We start from the raw sequence: 25,518 nt of genomic DNA on the forward strand, positions 1-25,518 counted from the left end.
GTTTATAGAAGGGCTCAGTTTGGAACCAATCTATTGGAACACCTCGAACAAAAAGTAAGTATTTTGGAGTGTGTGTGTGTATCTGTGGGTTGTGTTCCCTGCTTACGCACCGGGTCCAAAGTATGCCGTGTGCTGGGATGGCGTGGGGGTATTGCACTGTGCAAATTCTCCTGGTGGGGTGCGCGCGCACAAGTTTGGCACAGGGTGGGGGGAATCTATGTGTGCATTATTATTATTATTATTATTTTAAAAAGAATTGAAATCTTACTTGGATTCTTGAGTTGGCAAAATCCTGGACTCAAAAACCAGGGAATCTAGGGAAATAGAATATCCCTTGTGCTTTGGTGCGGATAGTTGTGGTGGTCAGATTTCAAGGGAGTCCTTCTACAGAAGGCTAGTTTCACACCAGTTTCGCTCCAGCTCCTTCACATTTTTAATGCATTCCCCTTTTGCAAACTTCGGGAACGTCCATTTCCTCCTCCTGTGGGTTTCATCCGGCCGGGTTAGGAGGACAAGACTTGGAACTGGGTGAGAATTTGATTCTTGGGTTTGCATCAAGAGCTGTTTGTTTTTAAAATATATATACAGTATATCCAGAGTGAGGCAAGTTTTGATTCCAGTGTCTTCCTCTCCTTCAAGTGTGGTTTCCTTCTCTCTCCCTCCCCTCTTAGCCCTGGAGAGTTTATTTTGATAACTGACTCCAGCCTAGTTAGGGGAGGTTGATGCCTGGCTCCACAGGGTTTTGAAAGATAACTTGCATTTGAAAGTTCCAGCCTCCCCTCTCTCTGCAAAATAGCCCTACCAAAGAGTTGTCAGCTGTGTCGGTGTGTGTGTTTTGTGTTCTTAACACCCTGATGCTAAAACACATTTGCTCCTGGAAGTTAATTTCAGTGGAACTCCCCTAATTAAATATGGAATGTCAGCAATCCAGGTGGGTCTGCACCCTCTGTGCGCCGGGGATAACTTAAAAACCATGCTCATCTGTAATCTGAAGATTGAATGATGAGCTTGTATGTATTGCTGCGGTGGCCTTTTTTTCCTTTTTTGCAAACCAGCTGCTGCAAGAGATTTTCTGCGCACTTGATGTTTGGTTCCATAATGGTTGTTGAAAAGGCACTGGGGCGTGTGGAGGTGTGTTGGTGTGCAAGCCTTGGTGCTTCCAACTTTTTTGGGGGCGATTTGGGTGGGTCTGTGCAGACTGGGTTCTGTAATTATCTGTGTTCCTCTTTTGTGTGCTCACAGTCTCTGTCTCTCTTTCTCTTTGTATGTGTGGATTAAATGTTCAAAAAAGCACAAATCCTTTTTTGGGGGGGCTGGCAGGCGGGGGGCACTCCCCCCCCCCCGCTCGCTTGGGAAGTTGTTCTGCGGTGCATTGAAATGAATGGGCAGGGCAGGAAGTTCTCATGCGCTGCCCATTTTTGTAAAATGCATGTGCTCACATGCAGACACACACACACTCTCCCTTCCAGATCACAGCTTTAATAGGTCAGACTAAAAACATACTTTCATTTATTGCTTCTCTTTTCACAGAGTTTCCAAAACTGGCTGTTTTCCCCTTGAGCTGGTTGAGGTGCTCTTGAGATGGGATGAATACTTTCTCTCCCCCCCTCTCTTCACACACACACACACTGCTGCTTGAGTCCCAGAAACTGACTCCCATCTGTTAACAATTGTGGCTAAACCCCCAATAACTTCTGAAACCCTAGTCCTCCTTGCAATTTTTTTTTTTCTCTTCTCCTTAAGCAAGGAGGAGGTTGGATTGGAATAATTTACATAGGAGCTGAGATTCAGCATCACATCATTTTTTATTTTTTATTTTTGAAAAAAGAAAAACACAGTGTTGGGGAATTGGGGAGGGAACTGGGGGGGGGGCAGGGAGAGAAAGAGAGAGGAAAGCAAGGCGGTTGTTTGTCAGAAAAATCTCTCTCTTGCACTTGGGGGGAAAAAACCTGTGATTCATAAGTGCTACAATTTGCGCTCTGTCGCCATGCGAGGCAACGCTTCCTAGCAACAGAAATATATATTAGAACTTAATAGGCCTATTTGCCTAAATCATGGTGTGTGTGTGTGCATGTGCGTTTTTCCCTTTCTTTCTACCTTTTCTCTCACCTTAGAAATCTCCTCCAAAGGGAGGAGGGGAAATTACGTTTTTTAAAACATCACACATTTCCTCCCCCCTCGCCCGCTCCTTGATAAATGTGCACATCTGATCATCGAAACTCTGTTGGAAACAATCAAAAGGGACTGAGGGGCAGGTTCTCCACATTTACTTATTTAGAAATTGCAAACCTGAGCAGAGCAGGCCTCCAGCCTCTCTCTTTTCTCTTGGCTTTGTGAACACAATTCAGTGGGAAATTTCTCCAGCGTAGAAGCCCCATAGGAATGAATGGGTTTGGCAAGAACACAGACTGCCTCCAGCCCAAGGCCATCTTCATACCAGTGGGGCTCCCACAGCAGAACTTTGCAAAAAAAAAATTCAACATACAACTGCTGCTTTCTTGTAGTTTTTAAAATTTATTCCCATTTGTGTCCCAGCAGAGGTATTCCCCCCCAGTGTTGGAATCTCCTGTTTGGGGATTTTGGAGGGTGGAGGAGTGACATCATCATCATCATCATCATCATCATCATCATCATCATCATTTTCCTGCAGATTTAGGTCTGAAAGGGGAAGGATGGGCCAGAGGAAAGAGTGGTCCAGGCAGCTTCAGCTAGTTAGAGTTGCGTAAAAAAAATAGGGAAGGGGGAGCGCTTCTCTCCACTGGAAAAATTGTGGGCAAAGGGGGGGGGCATACCCTCAGAAGCTCTGGCCTGTGGGCTGCCCGCCGCGATTGTTTAAAACCAAGCAAGCGAAGGTTGTTTCTCAGAGGAAAAGTTGTTGTTTCCCGAGAACCCACACAGAGCAATCACTTTTTAAATTGTTCTGCCCAACTCAGCAAAGATTGTGTCGCTTGAGCGTATATCTTTTCCTATCCATTTTGTGGCTGGGTGTTTCTCCTCCCCACTCTCCTAACTCATCTCAGGCCACCCCCCCAGAAGAAAGAGAGAGTTTAGCATGAGTTGTGCATCTTTTTTTGGCGTGCGAGTTTGATGTGAATCGGAATATTTGTGTTTGTGTCTGTTGTGCGTACCTGTTTGGTTCCCCTCCCAAGCCAGATGGCTGCAATAGATTAATCAACTTAGAAAGCTTTTTTAAAAAGTTGATTGATCTGCTGCCTCGGCTGCCTTAATGGCGCATGTTTGTTTGTGAGGAGGTGATATTGGTCCCGGCGAATGACTGCTACAAAGGTCACGCAGATACATTAAAGGCAGGCTTTCCTTCCGGCAACAGCTTTTGATTTTTAAATAGTTGCGTCCTTGCGCTTTCCTCCCATATCTTGGCGAGCTGAGGTTCCCGTAATGTGCAAATTTATTTAAATGCGACGAGTTAATGAGTCAATAAATTGGTTGACCGCCGTATCAAAAAAGGTGAGGCGTCTTTTCAAAAGTAAAGGTTGCGATTCTTTCATTCTGGGGTCCGTCTCAGCCGGAAGGGTGTTTGTGGAGGGAGGGGGGAAAAACACCCACCTGTGATGGTTATTGTGGCAAAAAGAAATAAATTAAGCGCGTACGTCTAAAAGGATGTGAGAGTTGAATGCAATATCTCCCCCTCCCTGGATTTGTTTATCTATTCTTTATTATCATCTTTCTTTCCCAGTCAAAAAAAGGAGAGTGTGCTTTGCATTTTTTGCCTTCGCGATCAGACGGCAAACATTTTAGCCCGAGAGATGGGATGTCTTGTCCTCCAAGGGATCTGAATTCGTCCTCTTCTCGTTTCTCGCAACCCATCCCTCTTTGAAATTCTGCCACACCCTGTAGACTTGGCTGAGATGGCTCTCAAGTGTCCTGGTTCCTCTGTGACACTACATCTCATTGTGGATTGCGAACCCACGGGTATCTCCTTTAATTCCCCTTCGTCCACACGGCTTTCTCCTCGAAATCCTGCTGTTCCCGCAACTTCCCTTTCCCCTAAATCCAGAGATTACCCATGCGACCGTTGTGGCTCTCTCCTATTCGGATTTTTCAAAACTTAGGGAATCTCTGGATTTAGATAGCAGGACAGTGTTGGACAGCAGGAGTTGGAGGAGATATTAAGCCGAGATGTGGACGGGGGAGCCCTTAATCTCTTTCAGGTGCCAATGTACGTTTAAAAGTGTGAATCCCGTAAGTGTAGAATCTCCTGCAGCCTGGTTTTGATCAGGTATGTTTCTGCACCTACCCTCGATGTTCATCCTGGGTGTACCATTGTCTCGAGAGTCAATGGAGTGTGCCTCTGGGGGTGAAGTCAAACTGTTACGTTAGCTTGTCCCTGGGGCGTAATCCTGGGAGGTGCGTCTGGAGTTCCTGGGCTGCCCAGATGAAAAGACCCCTCTCTTGGCTTCACTGTTGAGGTCCAAAGGGAATCAGAGCAAGACGTTTGACACCAGACGTCGTATCTGTGGAGGCACAGCGAACCAGAGGTACATGCCAATCACACATGACCACAGACCTACGGCGTGCTTCCGTGTCGGGTGGACGAGGTGTGTGACCTTCCAGATCATGTTGAACCATCATCCGTCACCGCTAGCCATACTGGCTGGAGCTGCTGTGGGTTAGCAGTCCAGAAAACATCTGAAGAGATGCTCCATCACTTCCTTGACTTGCGCAGAAGGTGCTTTCATCCCCCAGCCGTGAAAGAAGTCAGGCTGGACAGCTCGGTTGGTTAGAGCAGGGTGCCGATAACGCCAAGGTTGCAGGTTTGATCCCCGTATGGGACAGCTGCACATTCCTGCAGTAATAATAATAATAATAATAATTATACCCTGCCCATCTGGCTGGGTTTCCCCAGCCACTCTGGGCGGCTTCCAACAGAATATTAAAATACAATAACCTATTAAACATTAAAAGCTTCCCTAAACAGGGCTGCCTTCAGATGTCTTCTACAAGTCTGGTAGTTGTTTATTTCCTTGATATCTGGTGGGAGGGCGTTCCACAGGGTGGGCGCCACTACCGAGAAGGCCCTCTGCCTGGTTCCCTGTAACCTCAATTCTCACAGGGAGGGAACCGCCAGAAGGCCCTCGGAGCTGGACCTCAGTGTCTGGGCAGAATGATGGGGGTGGAGACGCTCCTTCAGGTCTACTGGGCCTTTGAGGCCGTTTAGGGCTTTCACGGTCAGCACCAACACATTGAATTGTGCTCGGAAATGTACTGGGAGCCAGTTTAGGTCTTTCTAGACCAGTGTTATATAGTCTCGGCGGCTGCTCCCAGTCCCCAGTCTAGCTGCCGCATTCTGGATTAGTTGCAGTTTCCGGGTCACCTTCAAAGGTAGCCCCACGTAGAGCGTGTTGCAGTAGTCCAAGCAGGAGATAACTAGAGCATGCACCATTCTGGAGAGACAGTCTGCGGTTGGACTAGAGCAGGCAGCCCCAACCTTTGGCCCTCCAGATGTTTTGGACTACAGTTCCCATCATCCCTGAGCACTGGTCCTGTTAGCTAGGGATCATGAGAGTTGTAGGCCAAAACATCTGGAGGGCCGCAGATTGGGGATGCCTGGACTAGAGGATGCTCGGAGTCCCTCTGTGATTCTAAGTCCATCGCCCTCTCCCCTTTTCAGCTCTGGAATTTAGTCTTCCAGCTCTAACTCTGTAGCTCCGCCATTTCCACTGATCAAAACCCTCACTTCCTCCGGAAGCGTGAGCGACGGGATCATTGTGAAGGGGAAAAGCCCTTTGGCTGCCCCAACAATGAATATTTAAGCCGGCGAAAGTACGCAGAGACGTTCTGTGTGCATTGCAGTGGGAGGCTGTGCGTCGTTCTAATCTGCGGCTCGGATGTGTTTGGGCAACGGATTTCTATATTTTCCGAAAAGAATTGTTTTCGTCCTTTTATTTACTGAAGTGGGCTGCCTCGGGAGGCAAATTTCGGGTGTGGGTGTGTTATCTGTGTGTGAGAGACCAGCACATTAGTCGCATCAATGTCCAAAACGCTTTCAAGCAAAGTTGTCCTGGTGTTGATTTCACTGTCGTAGCCACAGCTTGTCCCATGTTTCAACTCACTGCCCAGTAGAGCAGTTAACTAGTTTTTTTAGGTTCTGTTTTAATGTAAAGCTCCCCTCTTTAGATTGGGAGTTCTTTCCACCTCTTTCAAAACGTAGCTGCGGTTGGGGACCCCCCCCCCAAAGTCCTGCCCTCATGACACAACATGATGGCACGAACAGCCTGGGAACTGCAGGCTTCTTCACTTTTTACAGGCCGGATTCTGCAATTGCAGCAATAGGAAAGACCGTGGCTCTATGGCCAGGGGTCAGCAAACTTTGTCAGCAGGGGCCGGTCCACTGTCCCTCAGACCTTCTGGGGGGCCGGACTGTATTTTGGGGGAAAAAAAGAATGAATTTCTGTGCCCCACAAATAACCCAGAGATGCCTTTTAAATAAAAGCACACATTCTACTGATGTAAAAACACCAGGCAGGCCCCACAAATAACCCAGAGATGCATTTTAAATAAAATTACATTCTACTCATGTAAAAACACGCTGATTCCCAGACCATCCGTGGACCGGATTTAGAAGGTGATTGGGCTGGATCCGGCCTCCGGGCCTTAGTTTGCCTACCCATGCTCTATGGCAGTCCAGAAAGCTCAGACATTAAATCCCTGACATCTCTGGTCAGAAAGCAAGCGATGCAAAAGACCTTTCTTGGTCCAAGACCCTGGCAGACCACTGGGCTCGATAGGGAAGGGGTTGCCCTGACGAAGAGCGTCTGTTTTCCGTCTGCAAAAGTTGCTGGATTCAATCCCCGGCAGGTAGGGCTGGGAATGTCTCCTTCCTGAAACCTTGCCAGGCAATAACTGAGCTAAGATCTAACTCAGTGTATAAGGCAGCTTTTCCACGCAGAAAACTGGCTTGGTGAAAGGCGATTCCTGAGATCTGCGGATGAAGGGCAATATACAAATTTAGTAAATAAAAATACTTGGGGGGCACACGTACTTGGGGACGTATGCCTCTGAAATTTGTTGTGTGGCTTGGTTGCTTTTCGTTGCGTTGCAAGCTGTTGTTTTTGCTAAAGGGTAGCTGTCTAATACGACCGTCTCACCTCCGGTGAGGAAAGTTGTGTGGCTTTTTGGGCCGCAAGCCCCGTTAAACTTATACAGTATGGCTGCATCTTGCGCATGGGTTCAGTTCCAAGGGTTCCATGTATACACAAAAATCGTGTGCACCCAAAACCTTGGAGCTCTCCTGCAGCTAACAGTTATGGGAAGGAGAGGGGGACTTGCCTAGCAAGCAAGGCGGAGATCTTAAAAGCTCTTTTTGTGTTAGATAACCCCAAGGGGACAACCCCGTGCAAAAATAATTTTTAAGCTCTCTGCTTTCTTGGAGTTGACTTGCGCCGTTTCCACCAGCCACACAGGGTTGAAATCGTGCAAGTTAAAATGTGTGTTAGTGGTGGTCGTACAGTGCTGTGGTTTTATCTGAGCTCTGGCACGCTAATTTGGATTACAAACTTTCCAGGAGTTCTCGTACCCCTTGCCCCGGTGTGTGTGTGTGTCTCATGTTACGCTCTGCTCAGTTGCGTCAACTTTAGCCTGCACCCCAGAAGTCGTTCGGTCTGCTCATCCTATCTGGCAATGATATTTCTTTCTGAAAAGATTGTGTTGGCTTCCCTCTTTTCTCCTGTTATCACAGGCAGGGCAGATCCACATCAGAAGCGGGCGGGCGGTTGTTCAGGATCTACTGGTAAATCGTCTCCAAATGATTTATAGTAGATCGTCCGGGGTTTTTGACTCCCTGTTTAATACTTCTCAGCAACTGAGGAACACCTTTTCTGCCTTAAACGAAGCTGCTGAAACGTTGAAAACATGGGAAGAGCCAAGAGTGGACTTTTGTTATGTGTGCTCGGTTCTGTTCCGGTGCTGAAAACAAATGTGCTCCCAGGTTCTCGCTATGTCCAGGTGGGATTTAATTTTGGAAATTCGGGCCGAGGAGTTGCAGTTGCCTGGGATGTGCTGTGCAACAAACTCTCTTCCCCAGAAGACGAGACTTTTTAGCGATAAGGAAAGTGATACTGGAAAGTGTCGGATAATAATGCTTGCTCTGACGCCATCTAACCTCCCTGAAAACAGATTGTGATGAATGCTGAATAAAAGGGAGGCTCCTGTAAGGTTCGAATGTGCTCTGAATTCTCCTTTTTGCATGTGACTCTGGTTGGCAAATCTTTGGGTCTCCGTAAAAAGCAAAGTAGATCTGACAGACTTAAATTCTATCCACCCCTAATCTACGCAACAAACTTGCATATTTTTGATTACCAGTTTTAGCCTGCTTGGTTCTCCTCCTGCCCACCCTCAAAGGATCTTGGGAATTGTAGTTTTGGTGAAGATGCCAAGACCTCAAAGAAATTCTCAGCCTCCTTCGCACAGTTTCTTGGAGAGAACGCCTGACTCCTGAACCATTTTGAAATCTGTTGCGTGCAGATGGGTTCAGCCGGAGTGTCAGACAGCAAAAGGCTGCTAGCCTGACCCAACGCGCAGTCTGTTTTTTTGGCCTATAGGAGGGCATCGGTAGATGTGTAAAAGATTTGGGAGGATTTGAGATTTTGCATTAAAATGTTTTCTCCCCGTTGGTTATCTGAGAATAAGCCCTGCTGCAGGCGTGCTCATTTATTCACAAAAGTATTTATATACCATCTCGTGTAGAATATCAGTGGGGTGTAAGACTATGGATACTTTAATATAATAAAAAAAGACAAAATACCATGCAGACTTTAGACAGTACCAAATGATCATTTAGAACGACTGGCCAATCATAAGAAAAATTAAACAGATCGGGCTCGTTGGCATAAAAAGGTATTCACGAGGTACCCAAAAGTCAGAGGCGAGGATGACTAATGAATCTCCGCTGGAAGTATGTTGTTGTTGTTGTTGTGTTTAATTATATCCTGCCCTTTCCCTAGGGTGGGACTCGAGGCGCCTTACACAAATTAAAACACAGATAAAACACAGAAGGCTATGAACGCATAAAAGATAATAGTTAAAAGGCAAAGAAACAACAATAAAAATGAATTTATTGAACTACAAATAGTATAGTAAAAAAAACAGCACAGCACTCTTTAAAAAGTCATTTCCTTAAAAAAAAACCCATCAGTCCCCCAAAGCCAGTCAGAATAAAAGTCTTCTGTTGTCCTATTGGCAGAAGTACAGCAAAGAAGGAGCCCGTCTGGCTTCTCTAAGCAGGGAGTTCCAAAGTTGCCTGGGAGCAGCCACCACCAAGAAGGCCCTGCCCCGCATGCCTGTGAGGGTGGCGGGAGCGAGAGAAAGGCCTCTCCCAAAGATCCCAGAGCCCAGGCAGATTCAAAGGGGAGAATGCGGCCCTTCAGACAGTCAGAGCCGAAGCCAGATAGGGATTTATAACTCATAACCGTCCGTGTGAATTGTGAGCAGTGTCCATCTCTGTTTTAAAGCGGTTTGGAAGCCACAGTGGCGGCGGCTGAGGAGCAAGGCCTTTGGGTCCTAGCGGATAGCTCCGTGAAGGTGCCAACGCTCTGCGTGGCGGCAGCTAGGGAGGAAGCAAATTCGGCGCGAGGGATCGCAAGCTGCAAATAAAACCAATAATAGAGCATAATGCCACCATGTGCTAACCTATGCGGCGACCGCGCTTGGGACGCCGTGTATAGTTCTGGTCACCCCAGAGAAAAGTTTCCTTCCTCTCTCGCAATCGTAGAACCCAGGGCTGTTTGGTGCAGATGGGTAGGGGAAGGCGGAAAAAAGTCCTTGTCACGCCGCGTCGTCGAAACGATGGGCTACGCTCCTGCAAGTGACGGGCGCCATCTTGGAAGGCTTTGCAAAAGGATGAGGCGGGTTCCCGGAGGATGGAGGCTGTCTGTGGCTGCTAGGCCGTGTTTTCCCTCCATCGTTTGTTGGAAACCTCAAGAGGGGAGAGTCCAGCTTGCGGTCTTCCAAAGAGGTGGCCGTCAGAACAGGACGCTGGGCTCGATGGACCTTGGCCCTGACCCAGCAGGGCTTTCTGCTTACGTTCACACATGCACGCCGACACTTGAGAAGCTTGTGTCATGCCGCGGACGGATACTAAGGGGGCCTAACTCGAACCGCGGACCCTGGGGCATGTCCTGGTGGAAACGGCACATGTTCCCGTCAGCCTGTCTGCCTTTGCCTCGGTTTCCCCCGCAGGAAACAACCGCAGCCTTCATCTCAGGGGTGTTGACTCTTGCGACGAATGCCGGCAATGTTTGCTAACCTCTCCGCATGGAAAGGAGCCCGCTTGCGAGTTTTACGCGGAGATTTTCCGGCGCCGCCGCGGCCTTCCTGCGTAACCCGCCAGCCCCCTCGCCGAAGCTGACCCAATAAAAGCGATCCGCTTACCTGTTTGAGTTTGGCAGCTGTAAAAACCAGCAGTCAATCTGGGTGCAGCTTTGACGGCTCGGCTCCTTGTAAAATATTTTCTTCCTCTTGACACCTGGGGAGTTGCCTGTGATTCCTTGGCAAACAGATGTCAAATTGTTTAAGGCGTTTTTTGTCTTTATCTGCTGTCAGGCAATTCGGCATGAAGAATATATTCTTCCCGTTTGCCACTAGGAAACGCCACCCCTTTGCCGAAAATGTGACATTTATGATAGGTAAGAATCTCACATCTCGAGTGCTTCTGTGGAGCTAGTCTGGCACTCGTTTTGAGTTTTCTTTCCCCCCCCCCCCCGTTTTTTTTAGACTGGTGCATCCAGATTTTATCCTTCCTTGCAAATGAAAAACCAGCCGATCTGAAGTCACTTGACATTGTCCCTTACGGGGGCTTCTAGCCTTGATGGTCCTTGGTCTCTGTCCCCACCGAAACCGTGTGTGGCAAACTGTAATCTGTTTCTGATTGTAGCCTTTATACTCTTTTGTCTTGCCGAGTAATCTTGTGGAGAGGATTCGGGGCGTGAGGGGTCCTGCCCTCGCCTCCGCGGCAAGGTCCGGTTGGATGACCTTGATGGTCTTTTGCAGAGATGTAATTGCAGAACGCGGTACTTTTACTTCAGAAGCCTATCATTTCAGAGGAGGCATTGCGTGCTGGTGATTTCTTTTCCCTTCCTTTGGAAAAAAGAGAGACTTTTGTGTGTGTGTACGCACCATACATTTAAAGCACGTCCCTCCTCCTTTGCAAAGAATCTTGGGAAATGTAGCTCTGTGAGGTGTAAACTATAGTTTCCAGGAATCCCTGGGGGAAAGACTCACTTTAATGGTATTGTGTGTGTGTGTGTGTGTGTGTGTGTGTGTCTATACAGTCATACTTTGGGATGAATACGCTTTAGCTTAAATATTTTCGGGTTGCGCTCCGCGGCGACCTGGAAGTAACAGAGCGCGTCACTTCCGGGTTTCACCACTCGCACATGCGCAGACGCTCAAAATGATGTCACGCGCATGCGTGAAAGCGGTGAAACACGACCCGCAGACACACAGTCGCGTCTTATGTGCACTTCAGGATGCAAACGGGGCTCCGGAACGGATCCCGTTCGCATCCAGAGGTACCACTGTACAGTGGTACCTTGGGTTACATATGCTTCAGGTTACAGACGCTTCAGGTTACAGACTCTGCTAACCCAGAAATAGTGCTTCAGGTTAAGAATTTGCTTCAGGATGAGAACAGAAATCGTGCTCCGGCGGTGCGGCGGCAGCAGGAGGCCCCATTAGCTAAAGTGGTGCTTCAGGTTAAGAACAGTTTCAGGTTAAGAACAGACCTCCGGAACGAATTAAGTACTTAACCCGAGGTACCACTGTATTCCACTTTTACTTCCAAGGAGGTGCACATGGTTTTCCTCCTCTGCATTTTCTCTTCACAACAACCCTGCAAGCTAGGTCAGGCCGAGAGGCCATTCGTGGCCCAAGGTCATCCAGTGAGCCTTATGACTGAGCAGGGATTCGAACCTGGCTCCCAAGTCCGCTCTGCCCAGGGGTGATTCCCAGACCATGCAGATGGATGGCACAAGAGTCCCTTTGATCATGTGCAAAGTGCCTTTTCCTCACGACCAGTTTTCACGAACGGTGCGTGATGCCACAAGGAATTGTGCTGCCCAGCCTGATTTCCTCTCTTGTCTCTCAGAAGTCTGGAATTATTCCAAAACCATTCCCTGTTTTATGCACTTCAGACCCACTGCCTCAACACCATCGCCACAGCCGCCTTCAAGTCCCTCAGGCAGTTTGGGATAAACGAGATATTTTAAAATTAAAATGATGCCTTTTTTCTCTCTGGAGCAACAAACCGAACGAAACCGGGGTTTTCTGCCTCCTCGTTTTAAACAAATAAACAAATCTCCCGAATTTCGACACTGAATCTCTCAAATGCGTCTTTGGGGCGGATGCACAGATGTTTATGCGGCAAAAAAGTTGCTGTTGTTTTGCAGGCCCTCCGAGTGCCTTCCGGAAGGTTCCGTTTTGTTGTAGGCGTAAGGAAACATCTTTTACAAATTCATATTTCCACATTGCTTATTAACGGTTGCAACATTGAGGGGCAGATCCCGGTATGCATATGCATATGTGCCATTGCCAAATATTACATTGGAACAAAGTGTTAACGATTGCGCAGCTGCCCCAGCCCAGAAAAAATCCATCCGTCTTGAAACCCATGCGAATTTAGATGGGGGTGGTGTTGACAGCTACATCGCTGATTCTGATACCCAGATTCCCAGATATTTTTCACCAGCTCTGATCAGTGAGGCAGTAGGATTAATCAACGAATGTTTTAATCACGGGTTAAAACTTTGCTGCTGGTTGGTTCTATTAGCTAATCAATCAAAAGCTTGGTTGTTGTTGTTGAGTCTTGTCCGACTCTTCGTGGCCCCCTGGACCAGAGCACGCCAGGCACTTCTGTCTTCCACTGCCTCCCGCAGTTTGGTCAAACTCATGTTTGTAGCTTCGAGAACACTGTCCCACCATCTCGTCCTCCGTCGTCCCCTTCTCCTTGTGCCCTCCATCTTTCCCAACATCAGGGTCTTTTCCAGGGGTCTTCTCTTCTCATGAGGTGGCCAAAGTCTTGGAGCCTCAGCTTCAGGATCTGTCCTTCCAGTGAGCACTCAGGGCTGATTTCCTTCAGAATGGATGGGTTTGATCTTCTTGCAGTCCAGGGGACTCTCAAGAGTCTCCTCCAGCACCAGAATTCAAAAGCATCCATTCTTCGGCGATCAGACTTCTTTATGGTCCAGCTCTCACTTCCATACATCACTACTGGGAAAACCATAGCTTTAACTATACGCACCTTTGTCGGCAAGGTGATGTCTCTGTTTTTTAAGATGCTGTCTAGGTTTGTCATCGCTTTTCTCCCAAGAAGCAGGCATCTTTTAATTTAATGACTGCTGTCACCATCTGCAGTGCTGATGGAGCCCAAGAAAGTAAAATCTCTCACTGTCTCCATTTCTTCCCCTTCTATTTGCCAGGAGTTGATGGGCCCAGTGGCCATGATCTTACGGTAGTTTTTTTTTTATGTTGAGCTTCAGACCATATTTTGCGCTCTCCTCTTTCACCCTCATTAAGAGGTTCTTTAATTCCTCCTCAAATCGAAAGCTAGATAACCCTAAATTTACTTTTTAAAAAACAACAACTGCAAAACACCTTATTTGACCATCTTCTGTGCAGACAGGGATATGGGTTGTAAACAAGGCTCTGGAAGTGATCTATTGTACACAAGGCCTCTGGTTGTCTTTCTGACTGATCATCAGGCTCACAAAAAAACCCCACACCCAGCTAGGAAACCCAGGAGGTTCAATTCCTCAGGATCCTGATTATATTTTGGGGCGAGGGTTCCCGTGGACCGAGCATCATCCAGGTGTGTCTGTGATTGTTCTTAGGTGAGCAGGGTGGGCCAGAAGTGATGGAGAGGAGGCAGCCTGGTACCCAGAAGTCCAGTCTTGGTTCCATCTTGATGCCGTACGATTTTAAATTGTATTTTCACTGCTCCTTTCTCTCCCCTCCTCTTATCCGTTGCATTTCACTGTACTTCAGCTTGAATTCCGTAGAATTGTTCTTAACGCAGTAAAATGCAACGGATAAGAAATAAAGGAAGCGATGGAAGTGCAGTCGGAAACCCGGAAGCATCTGGCACAGAGGGAAAGAGGGGAGAAATCATTAAGTGGTCCATCGAGATCCTTGGAAAATCCTGCCTCTTGTTCATCTGAAATTTGGGGGTGAGGTGGCTGGCTGCTATTTGCCATTATCCTTCACCCAGCAGACATGGAGACCAGCCTCAGCTTCCTTTAAGACGAGACCTTTCGTGTTTGCGAAGATTGCTATCGTGTTCCTTCTCAGCCTTCCCAGCCCCAAACTAAACCACTCCAGTTCCTTTGATCTTTTCTAGATATTTTCTCCCCCAGGCCTCAAAAAGCATTTTGGGGTGTCTAGGATCTCCCCCACTATTTTTCACAAGGGATCGTAAGCGAGGGCCTTATCTTGGGAGAGAGGGCAGTTTGCCGGCTGGGGCAAGTCTTTTGCAGATGTTTTTCACAGCAGGGCAATAAATTCCTACTGCTTTCAAGGGATAAAGCAGGTTTCTGGTTTTTGGGTTTTTTTTGCAAATCGACCCGATGTATTCCAGCGGATTTTCGTAAAAAGTGTGCATGTGGTTTTGTGGCGGCTTCCACAGGGCAGTTTTGCTATAAACCTCTAAGAACATAAGAAGAGCAGGCCCTATGGCCCATCATAGTCCAGCAACCTGTTCTCTCATAGTGGCCAACTAGGTGTCCATGGTGGGAACCCCACGATCAGGATTCGAACGCAAGATCCCTCTCTCTTCCTGCGGTTTCCAGCAACTGCCGTTCAGAAGATTTGCTGCCTCTGTGGCTTGTAGTCCCCCGTAGTCCTCTCTTCTATGAATTTGTAAAATCCTCTGTTAAAGCTAGCCAGTATGTTGCCCGCTGTAACTTCGTGTATGAGTGAGTCCAATAGTTTAACACAGCTATTCCTCTGAGCAGGTTTAACATTGGATACAACCTGTGGTACTGTTGCTTCATACAAATTTACTTTTTTTATTTTAATTTTTTCAAAAAAAAAATATTGGTTTTCCAAATTTATAACAAACATATCCACAAACATAAAAAGAAAACATCAAACAAACAAACATACCATATTTTTTGCTCTATAAGACGCACCAGACCACAAGACACACCTAGTTTTTGGAGGAGGAAAACAAGAAAAAAAAATATTCTGAATCTCTTTTTTTTTTATAAATATATTTTATTAATTTTCCATACATTCATACCACATTAACAATTTACAATAAATTTTCAATTTTTTGACTTCCTTCAGCTTCTCTGCCAATCATTCGAATTCTAATTTTTTGAAACACATTTCCAAATTTTTGTATTACCTTTATGCTTACCCCCCTCTTATATTTTGCTTTTTTGCAATATTTCTTGTTCTGTTACAGAGCTTCTTTAAGTGCCACTAACGTTATTTCGTTATCACTTATACATTCCCAATAATCTGCTAGTTTTTTCCAGTCCTCGATGAAACTTTGATCTCGTTGGTATCTGATCTTCCCAGTCAGTTTGAAAATATTCTGAATCTCAGAAGCCAGAACAGCAAGAGAGATCGCTGCGCAGTGAAAGCAGCAATCCCTCTTGCTGTTCTGGCTTCTGGGATAGCTGCACAGCCTGCATTCGCTCCATAAGACACACACACATTTCCCCTTACTTTTTAGGAGGGGAAAAGTGAGTCTTATAGAGCAAAAAATACGGTATATCCTGACTGTAGAAATTCCACTTTTGTTATCGTTGTTAAGTGACTTCCTCGAATCCCCCTGGCTGAGTTTCCATATAAATCATTGTAGCAGTTTTCCAAAACTGATTTCCCATAAAATTTACTTAGTCCATTCTTTTCATTTTAACTTTTATCCATAGTATTCTACAACATCACATATTTAAATCCTAGGCCAATCTGATACTCGCAAGTAATTCTATTTAAGTTATCTTAACATATTTAACTAAATAGTCTTTGAATTTCTTCCTTTCCTCTTGATACTCTTCCTCCTTCGGGTCGCGGACTCTTCCGGTCAGGTCGGTCCTTCATGCAAATTTAGGGCAGTATCCACATGACACGATCCTCATCTGAATGCTGAACCCGTGTCATCTTCTCATTTCTTCTTCTTTTGCGATCCCTCGTAGCTGAGTTAGATTGTCTTCCATAAACACAGTTTTAACAATGAGTCCGTAAGTGACTGTGGAGGCCAATTCTGGATCCACACGTCTTTCCACAGTGGGGACATTGGTTTCCAGGCGGGAGTCCATCACGGTGTGGATTTGCCAAGCGTGCCTTCCTCTTAGCGCGTTTCTCCCTTGCGTCCTGAGTTCGAGTGTCTTCAAAGCCCACGACACCTTTGGTAAAGGCTGTTCTCCAACTGGAGCGCTCGCAGGCCAGTGTTTCCCAATTGTCGGTGTTTATACTACATTTTTAAAGATTTGCTTTGAGGCAGTCTTTGAACCGCTTTTGTTGACCGTTACGCTTTCCATTTCTAAGTTCAGTTCATTCTCATTTACTTACCACTTCCATGGAATATCATCCAGTAAGTTGAAACAAAGGCCCTGCAGAAACCATCAGTCTGGTTTAAACTGGGGGCAGCAGAGCAGAGAATATGGGATGGGGCCTTCGGATGAGGACAGTGTTATGCAGACATTGAGAACTACTTGCATGCATAAACAGCACAGTCCATTATTATTATTATTATTATTATTATTATTATTATTATTATGTGGTATACCACATCCTAGGTATACGTGCCAACCTAGCAGTTCGAAAGCACGTCAAAGTGCAAGTAGATAAATAGGTACCGCTCTGGCGGGAAGGTAAACAGCGTTTCCGTGCGCTGCTCTGGTTTGCCAGAAACGGCTTACTCTTGCTGTACGCCGGCTCCCTCGGCCAATAAAGCGAGATGAGCGCCGTAACCCCAGAGTCGGCCACGACTGGACCTAATGGTCAGGGGTCCCTTTACCTTTATAATATATATCTCAGGGTGGTTCATAATTAAAATTCCAAACGAAAACCACAAAATGCATCGTAGAAATAACAACAGCAGCAGCCACAACAAACCAATACCCCTTCCCGCAACCAGGGATAGAAATTAGTCCAGGCTCCAGGGGCGAATGGGTCCATTTACGACCACATGGAGATCACTGGATACCAGGTTGGCAGCTGGGCAAAGCGAAACGTCCCTTAAGAGAAAGCTCTGAAATATTTCCCTTGGAAGTTTGAATTTGTTTGATTCTGTGTTCTTTTATTTGACGTTCCTCTTGTTGTAAACCGCTTTGAGGTTTGTGTTTTTTAAAGCGGTATAGAATTGAAATGAACAGCAACAAACGACAAATTTCATGGTGGGTGGGGGAGAGAAAACGGTGCCTAGACAGCGCACTGTGGTGGCCAAAACCTAAATTTAAGGTGTCGTTTGGCAATCGGCTTATATACTTGAGATTCTGATACTGCCCGCAACAGATTTATAAAAGGGCATTGGATGTTGATCATGAGTCCGTGATAAACTTCCATGAAATGCCTGGCAAGAACCTTCAGTGCCATAATATTGCATTAACTCTGTTCAGAAGCGCAACATTTCCTCCTGTGAAAAAGATAGTTTGCCATCTCTGCCCTCTGCATTTGTTTCCCCCCCAAATTTTTTTATTGATTTTCCAAAACTTTAAACAAACAAACCTAAATCATAACTGAACTTCGTCCAATCTTAATAACATTTTAAAAGACTTCCTCAAATTCCCTTGACTGAATTTCATTATATATCATTGTAACGGTTTTCCAAAATAAAGTCTCATAAAATTTACCACTTCTGCTTTTTTGGGGAGGGGGTTAATAATAATAATAATAATAATAAAAATAATAATATTTTTTTTTATTTATATCCCGCCCTCCCCAGCCGAAGCCGGGCTCAGGATGGCTAACAACAATAAAATAAGACATTTTAAAATCATTTCATTAAAAAATTATTTCAAATCAAATTGATGGCAACCATTGGGTAGAGTTCTGTGAAGATTGCCAAAGGAGGGGGTCAGGCTGTGCCTTCGCCAAAGGCTTGGTGGAACAGCTCTGTCTTGCAGGCCCTGCGGAAAGATGTCAAGTCCCGCAGGGCCCTAGTCTCTTGACCAGGGATGTTCCCCTTGTGATGGTGCATAGCACCGCATTGCACCGGATAAGCCCCAGAATCTCTCTTGTAGTACCCCTGAATTTAGGTTTCTCCCCCTTTTTTCTTCTTCCCCTAAATTGAGTTTGCAACCCGCCCTCCAATCCGCACCGCTCCCCGCCGAACGAGACCTTTTAAAAGCTCGTAGCGCAATGAGCTCTGTGGTGGTTAATGATGGCTGGGGAGAGCAATAAGGCACTTTTCAGGTGGGGCACATCTGCTTACAGGTGTTGCAGGATAGCGCATGAAGCTTCGGCATGTGACCGTAAATCCACCTTCCTGTTCGGCCCTGGACTGCTTTTAAAAACTGGTTTCCTGCCCATTTTGGAAACCGCATTACATTAATTCCTCCCCAGCCCACCCCCGTGCGCACAAACGGTGAAAAAAGAAAGAAAAAGAAAGGGGGGGTTCCTACAAGGTCCTTTTTTGTATTGTGGTTCTTTCAGACGCTGCTTTTTTTTGTTGTTCCGTGGTGCAGATTCGGTTTACGGGGATAACATTTTTGGTTCTCGTCGGGGTTTTTGGCTAGGCACCGAATGGAAATTGTGATGACTATAGACGATCTACAAAGAGTTTTGGGTTTGGTTTTTTTAAAAGGGGGGGTCATCTTTCTCTCCTTTGTGCGAACGACTCTCATGTCCTTTCCACTGCCGTGTGCGCACTTAAATATCTGCTGATGCGGCCCAGTAAATCCCAGCTTTCTCCTTTTATTAAAATCGACAGTTCTGGGTCCCGGAGCCAGGACAGGCTCAGCTGCCTTGGCGGCGAAGTCTCCAAAGACTCCTCTGCTTACGACGTCGAAATTCCCGATAAAATTAAGGAGCAAATAATTGCACGCCCCTAATCGGACTCCGCGAGGGTGTCGCCGGCGTGACCTTCACGCCGTGCAGCGATGGCCGGACCGCCGGCGAAGAAGGAAAGCTCCTTTGTACCAGGTCTCCATCACCTTCAACCCTGATCTAGCATAGCTCTTGGCCAGGCAAGGTCCCAAGTGATATCTCCTCTCCTGATAATAAATAAAAGTCTTGACTCGGGGATCAAGATGGGCTGATCGGTCAGTTTCAGTTTCTCTCAGGCTCCTAAGTTTCTGAGTATCAGATTGCAACATTTCCAAATCAGTATGCAACTTTAAAAAATAAATAAATTCAACAGAGGTGTTTTAGCACTAATTTCTTCCGATACGAGTCATTTGCCCTAATGCATTTATTTAATGCAATATAATGTACCCTTTTTTTCGCTCTATAAGACGCACCAGACCACAAGACACACCTAGTTTTTGGAGGAGGAAAACAAGAAAAAAAATATTCTGAATCTCAGAAGCCAGAACAGCAATCCCTCTTGCTGTTCTGGCTTCTGGGATAGCTGCGCAGCCAGCATTCGCTCCATAAGACACACACACATTTCCCCTTACTTTTTAGGAGGGAAAAAGTGAGTCTTATAGAGCAAAAAATACAGGGTGTGTGTGTGTGTGTGTGTGTATAAATTTTGGGTTTACAAAAATAATTAAAAAAAAATTATTTTGGGTTTATAAATTTACGCATTTATATGCACACTTTACACTAGTGTAGCGGCTCCCAACTTTTATGGGTACATAGACCCATTTTTAACCTCAAGACATTTCCCCGAAGACACCCCCAGAACCCTTGCCCTAATTGTTGTTTATTTTAGGCTCCGCTAAATAACGAAACCGAACGACGAAAAGCCTCATTTGCAACTGTGCCAAAGTCAAAGAAAGCAGTAAACATTTATTTATTTCCTCCATGCACCCGCCGACCAGCAAACCAAGCGTTTAGTTCCAAAAGGTATTAAATATGAATTTATTTATTCCTAAATATGAATTCATTCATTCCTTCATTTTCCCAGTATACTTACTGATCAAGCCCATTAGTTAATTCAGAAATGTATGAAAGATAACTTTATTTATAGCCAGAAATAAATTCCTTCATCCGTTTCCCCGGGGTACCCAATGATCAGCAGCCCAACTAATCGATCAGACTGAACTAAAATACAAATTTATTTATTTCTTTCCAAGTGAACTGGGTTGAAGCAATCCCCGAGAGAATTAAAATGAAAACTGTAATTGCCACTAATGTTACATATTCCCACGCAGAGGACTGCCGGCTGTATAGTTCAATGAAATCCCCAACCCCTGTCAGTAAAGCTATTTATGTGTACAGCTAAATCGATTCTATCTTACTTATATTTATTGTCTGATTAGGATTAGGAGGGAGGAAGCCCAACAATGGTCCACAAAAATCAAAACGATAAATCTCTGTGTGTGCGGTGTAACACCGCGAAGTTGTTACAGAAAGTACCACGCTTTTTAACGACAAAAAACGGGGCCGGTACCCTTGGGGGGAAAACCCTGTCTGTGCACAACGCAACGTAAGAAACCAAAACACGCCAGGCACACACACACCGGGGACAAAGTTGGGAAGTCCATGTCCCTGGGATTTGCCGCCAGTCTGTTTTGTGTATGCCTTGCGCCAAGCACCAACGAAGCAAAAAGCAGGAAGGCGACAGACCTTAAGCCACTGGACCATGTTCCCACGCTTTTGGGCGGCCACAAGATCCTCAGGAATATTGCAGCATCCCTGGGGGTGGAGATGGAGGAGGAGGCAGCAACAACAGAGGAAAGCGAGCGAGCGGAGAAATCAGTAAGGCTGGGAGACACTTTCCCTGTGTACGCCTTTCGGTACACGGCTCGAGAACAGCATTGCAAAATCCGGGGAGGTGTGGATTTCGGTGGACGGCCGTCGTTCGGTTCGCGTATTGTTTCAGAAGTGTGCGGGCTTGTCTTTAAAGGAGAACCAAATCGGGTGTTTTCTCCCGTCTCTAAGGTTACCAGATTTTTTTCCAATTACAGTGGTACCTCGGGTCACGTACACTTCAGGTTACATACGTTTCAGGTTACAGACTCCGCTAACCCAGAAATAGTGCTTCAGGTTAAGAACTTTGCTTCAGGATGAGAACAGAAATCGTGCTCTGGCGGTGCGGTGGCAGCAGGAGGCCCCATTAGCTAAAGTGGTGCTTCAGGTTAAGAACAGTTTCAGGTTAAGAACGGACCTCCGGAACGAATTAAGTACTTAACCTGAGGTAGCACTGTAAACCGGGGACACTTTTCAACTTCAATGGATTTTGTACGGGGACTGATTTGTAAATCCGGGGACCATCCCCGGGAAATGGGGACATCTGGTAACCTTATTCTAGAGGTGTGGGCAAACTTAATAATAATAATAATTTATTATTTATACCTCGCCCATCTGGCTGGGTTTCCCCAGCCACTCTGGGCGGCTTCCAACTGAATATTAAAAACATTAAAAACTTCCCTAAACAGAGCCTCCTTCAGTTGTCTTTTAAATGTAAAATAGTTGTTTATTGCCTTGACATCTGATGGGAGGGCATTCCACAGGGCGGGTGCCACCACCGAGAAGGTCCTCTGCCTGGTTCCCCGTAACCTCACTTCTCCCAGGGAGGGAACCGCCAGAAGGCCCTAGGTGCTGGACCTCAGCATCCAGGCAGAACGATGGGGGTGGAGATGCTCCTTCAGGTCTACTGGGTCTTTGAGGCCATTTAGGGCTTTCAAGGTCAGCACCAACACTTTGAATTGTGCTCGGAAACGTACTGGGAGCCAATGCAGATCTCTCAGGACCGGTGTTATATGGTCTCGGTGGCCGCTCCCAGTCACCAGTCTAGCTGCCGCATTCTGGATTAATTGCAGTTTCCGAGTCACCTTCAAAGGTAGCCCCACTTAAGCGCGGCATAGAGGATTGTCTCCCTCTCTCACAACGCTAGAATTTGTGGCCATAACAAAGGAGGCTGAATGTTGGAAGATTCAGGGCACATAAAGAGAAGGGCTTCTTCATGCAGCCAACATGAAACTCTGGAACTCGCTCCCAGAGGAGGAAGCGATGGCCGCCATCTTGACCCTGAAAGAGGATTCTGGGAGAAAAAGCTTCCAGTGGCAACAGGCCATGATGGTTATCCATGGTCAGAGGCAGCGATGCTTTCGGGTACCAGTGGCTAGAAGCCACTGGGAGAAGAGAGTCGATCTTGTGTTTGAATCCTGCTTGCGTGTTTCCGATGGGGGCATCTGGTTTTCCTCTGTGAGAACAGGCGGTGGGCCTCTGGCCTGATCCAGGAACCTTTCCTAATGCTGTTCTGGGTGCGAGCGAGCAAAGCCACACGCTGCGAGGGTGGGGGGCAGAGAGGAAAGGAAATTCCTCCTCGGCTGCACACAATTAACTTCAGAAATTTATTGCCACGCTGGGGCGGAGGGGATCACGAGCTTTTAACAGGACGAGGCGAGCGTTCCCCAACCCGGCGCTCACCAGATGGCCTGGGCTGCAGCCCCCGTCAGAAAACAGAACATCTGGAGGGGGGGCACCAGGATTGGGAAGGCCGGATTAGGCAAATGGAGGGGGAGATAGGTAATGGTGAACAACTCCGGAACCTCTCTCTGTCCCAGGCAGCGTATCTCCCCGATCGCCAGATGTGGGGGGCAGGAGAAGGCCTAGCAGTTGCTACCATGCCTTCCCCGCTTCTGAGTTTTCCGGAGACATCTGGCCAGCCACTGTTAGCCAACCCGGAGTGCCAGACTACATTGCTCTTCCCTCTGACCTGAGACAGCGATTCTTATCGTCTTATGTTGCTGCCTAATTTGACTCGGGAAATAATTTTCCTTCCCGGAGCCCAAGTCCTGGCAGCCCTCGCCCCTGGAAGGGAGCGTCATTTTCCCCCTCAAGTGCTGCTTTAGTGCAAAACGTGCAACCGAAAACACACACACACACACACCGCACGGGAGGGGGAAAACGAGGCCGTGTACATGTTGCTGTTATTTTTAAAACCAAGGCGATAACGGCGGTTATCAATCACAACCAGCCGCCGAGGGCCTTCCCTTAAAAGCTGAAAATAATATCTGAAAGCTTGTTGATGGAGGATTAAGCTGGAGTTATCCATCGGAAGGGAAACTCGGCTGGGCGAGGGCGGCTCCGTCTCGGACACCTGGCTGCGGCCATTCTCGATACCCACAGAGGGGAGGAACTGAATCGTGTCCATTTCCAGGAACTCTGGTGGAAAGCGAGGGCTCAAATTGAACCCTTCAGCGGCCCACTGTGATGGGAGGGCGATTAGCTAGCCGTAATACCAGCTCCTGCCCCTTCCACTTTCCTGGTCTTGATTCTTTGGGCAAATCATCTCGGCATTGTGTCCAATTGGTCAAATCATCATCTATTGTGAACGCAGAATGGTGGGAAAGGGGACCTTTATTTGTGGCATAATTTTTCTCCCTCCTCCTCCTCCTCCTGGCTTTTCTTTGGCTCCTGTTTTGACTTCTTGCTCTCCCCTCCTTCCAACCCTTTGTGTGATTCAAGAGCCCCTTGGAAACCAGAGCAGGGAGAACGGGGGGGGGGGGGGATGTTCGTTGGTGAAGTGCCATCGTGTCACCTGGGCTCCGTGCATCTAGCAAAAGAGCAGAGGCCCAGTCGCCGATCGATGTTTCCGAGGCACTTAAAAATCAGTCCCCTCTTGTTAAATCAACAGGCAACTGTTCAGGCGGCGGGTAATTTGCCGCACTAATCTATATGGGGCTGCGCGAGTGCCGGCAACAGATCTATGGGCGCCCTTGCGAAACCGTGAGCGTGGAAGGGCGCTTTTTTTTTTGAGCGGGGAACAGGAAACAGTGCGATGCTTTCTACACACACACACAGAGGTAGCAGTGAGATGGAAGCAATTTGCCCACAATGCATCACATATGGGCATTGTTGACGTGGGGCAGAAAGTAGAAGGCCTCTGAAGTCTCTAGGCTGGTCTGGTGCCCCTCTCATGGGGGCAGGCGGTGGGTCTGAATCTCCCAGCGAGCGAGAGTGCCTTTAATTATTGTTATTTTTAAATTAAGATTTTGCATGCAGCTTACAAGTTTTAGCCTAGCAGGAGCTGGCTGCAAATAATAGTATAAACTTGTGAAGGTAGAGGCCTCCAATTCTCCCTCCTCCCCTCTCCCAATTAACCCCCGTCTCCACGGCTCAGGCCTCGTTTTTTATTTGAATGACATGCTCTCAGCAACTGTGGTTCATGACATCGCTAGGGTCTGCCCTGTGACATCACCGGGGCCCGTCCCATGACATCACAAGCACCTCCCCCTAGGTCTCAGGTTTGGGCCCTGAAATCTGGGGTGCCCCTGATCTGGCATTCCTTGTCCTTGTCCGTTTTCAGCCTTGAATGGCGAGACGGGATGAAATGCAAACAAGGTGTGACTCGTGAAACATGGCCGCAGAGTCGCCAACCATCCTGGTTTGGCTGGGGCGGCTTGGCGGAGACATAATGAATGGAGGATGGATGGCAGCTAACAGATTGAGGTTGAATCCTGACAAGACAGAAGTACTGTTTTTGGGGGACAGGAGGCAGGCAGGTGTGGTGGACTCCCTGGTCCTGAATGGGGCAACTGTGCCCCTGAAGGACCAGGTGTGCAGCCTGGGAGTCATTTTGGACTCAGCGCTGTAAATGGAGGCGCAGGTCAATTCTGTGTCCAGGGCAGCTGTCTACCAGCTCCATCTGGTACGCAGGATGAGACCCTCCCTGCCCGCAGACTGTCTCGCCAGAGTGGTGCATGCTCTGGTTATCTCCCGCTTGGACTACTGCCATGCGCTCTATGTGGGGCTACCTTTGAAGGTGACCTGGAAACTGTAACTAATCCAGAATGCGGCAGCTAGACTGGTGACGGCCGCTGGGACCACATAACACCGGTCTTGAAAGACCTACACTGGCTCCCAGTACGTTTCTGACCTCAATTCAAAGTGTTGGTGCTGACCTTGAAAGCCCTAAACGGCCTCGGCCCAGTATACCTGAAGGAGCGTCTCCACCTCCATCGTTCTACCCGGACACTGAGGTCCAGCTCCGAGGGCCTTCTGGCGGTTCCCTCCCTGCGAGAAGCCAAGTTACAGGGAACCAGGCAGAGGGCCTTCTTGGTGGTGGCACCCGCCCCCGTGGATCGCCCTCCCACCAGATGTCAAAGAGAAGAACAACTACCAGACTTAGATGACATCAGAAGGCAGTCCTCTTTAGGGAAGCTTTTAATGTTTAACTGATCACTGTATTTTAATACTCTGTTGTAAGCCGCTCAGATTGGCTGGGGAAACCCAGCCACATGGGCGGGGTATAAATAATAAATTCTATTCTATTCAATTCTATTCTGTTCTAATGCCTACATGGTCATAATTTTACATATCAGTTTTGCTTATGCATCTTTGAATTCTGAAGCCTGTGTGTGTGTGTGTGTGTGTGTGTGTGTGTGTACACAAACAATCACCTGCTGCTTTCTAGAATCGGCTCTGCCAATGGGGAGAGGTGACATG

The 25,518-nt window shown here is 47.2% G+C and overlaps 1 protein-coding gene across 1 annotated transcript in view; it reads left to right on the forward strand.

Moving 5' to 3' along the window:
• Window positions 1-6: 6 nt before the first annotated feature.
• EFNB3 (ephrin B3) overlaps window positions 7-25,518 on the forward strand; it is a 73,509-nt gene continuing 47,997 nt past the window's right edge. The window contains exon 1 of the mRNA XM_083581234.1: window positions 7-54. The gene's annotated coding sequence lies outside the window, so the exon portion shown is untranslated. The remainder of the gene's footprint in view (window positions 55-25,518) is intronic.

This window comes from Podarcis filfolensis (assembly GCF_964270895.1).
Source record: "Podarcis filfolensis genome assembly, chromosome: 13".
Lineage (NCBI taxonomy): Eukaryota > Metazoa > Chordata > Lepidosauria > Squamata > Lacertidae > Podarcis > Podarcis filfolensis.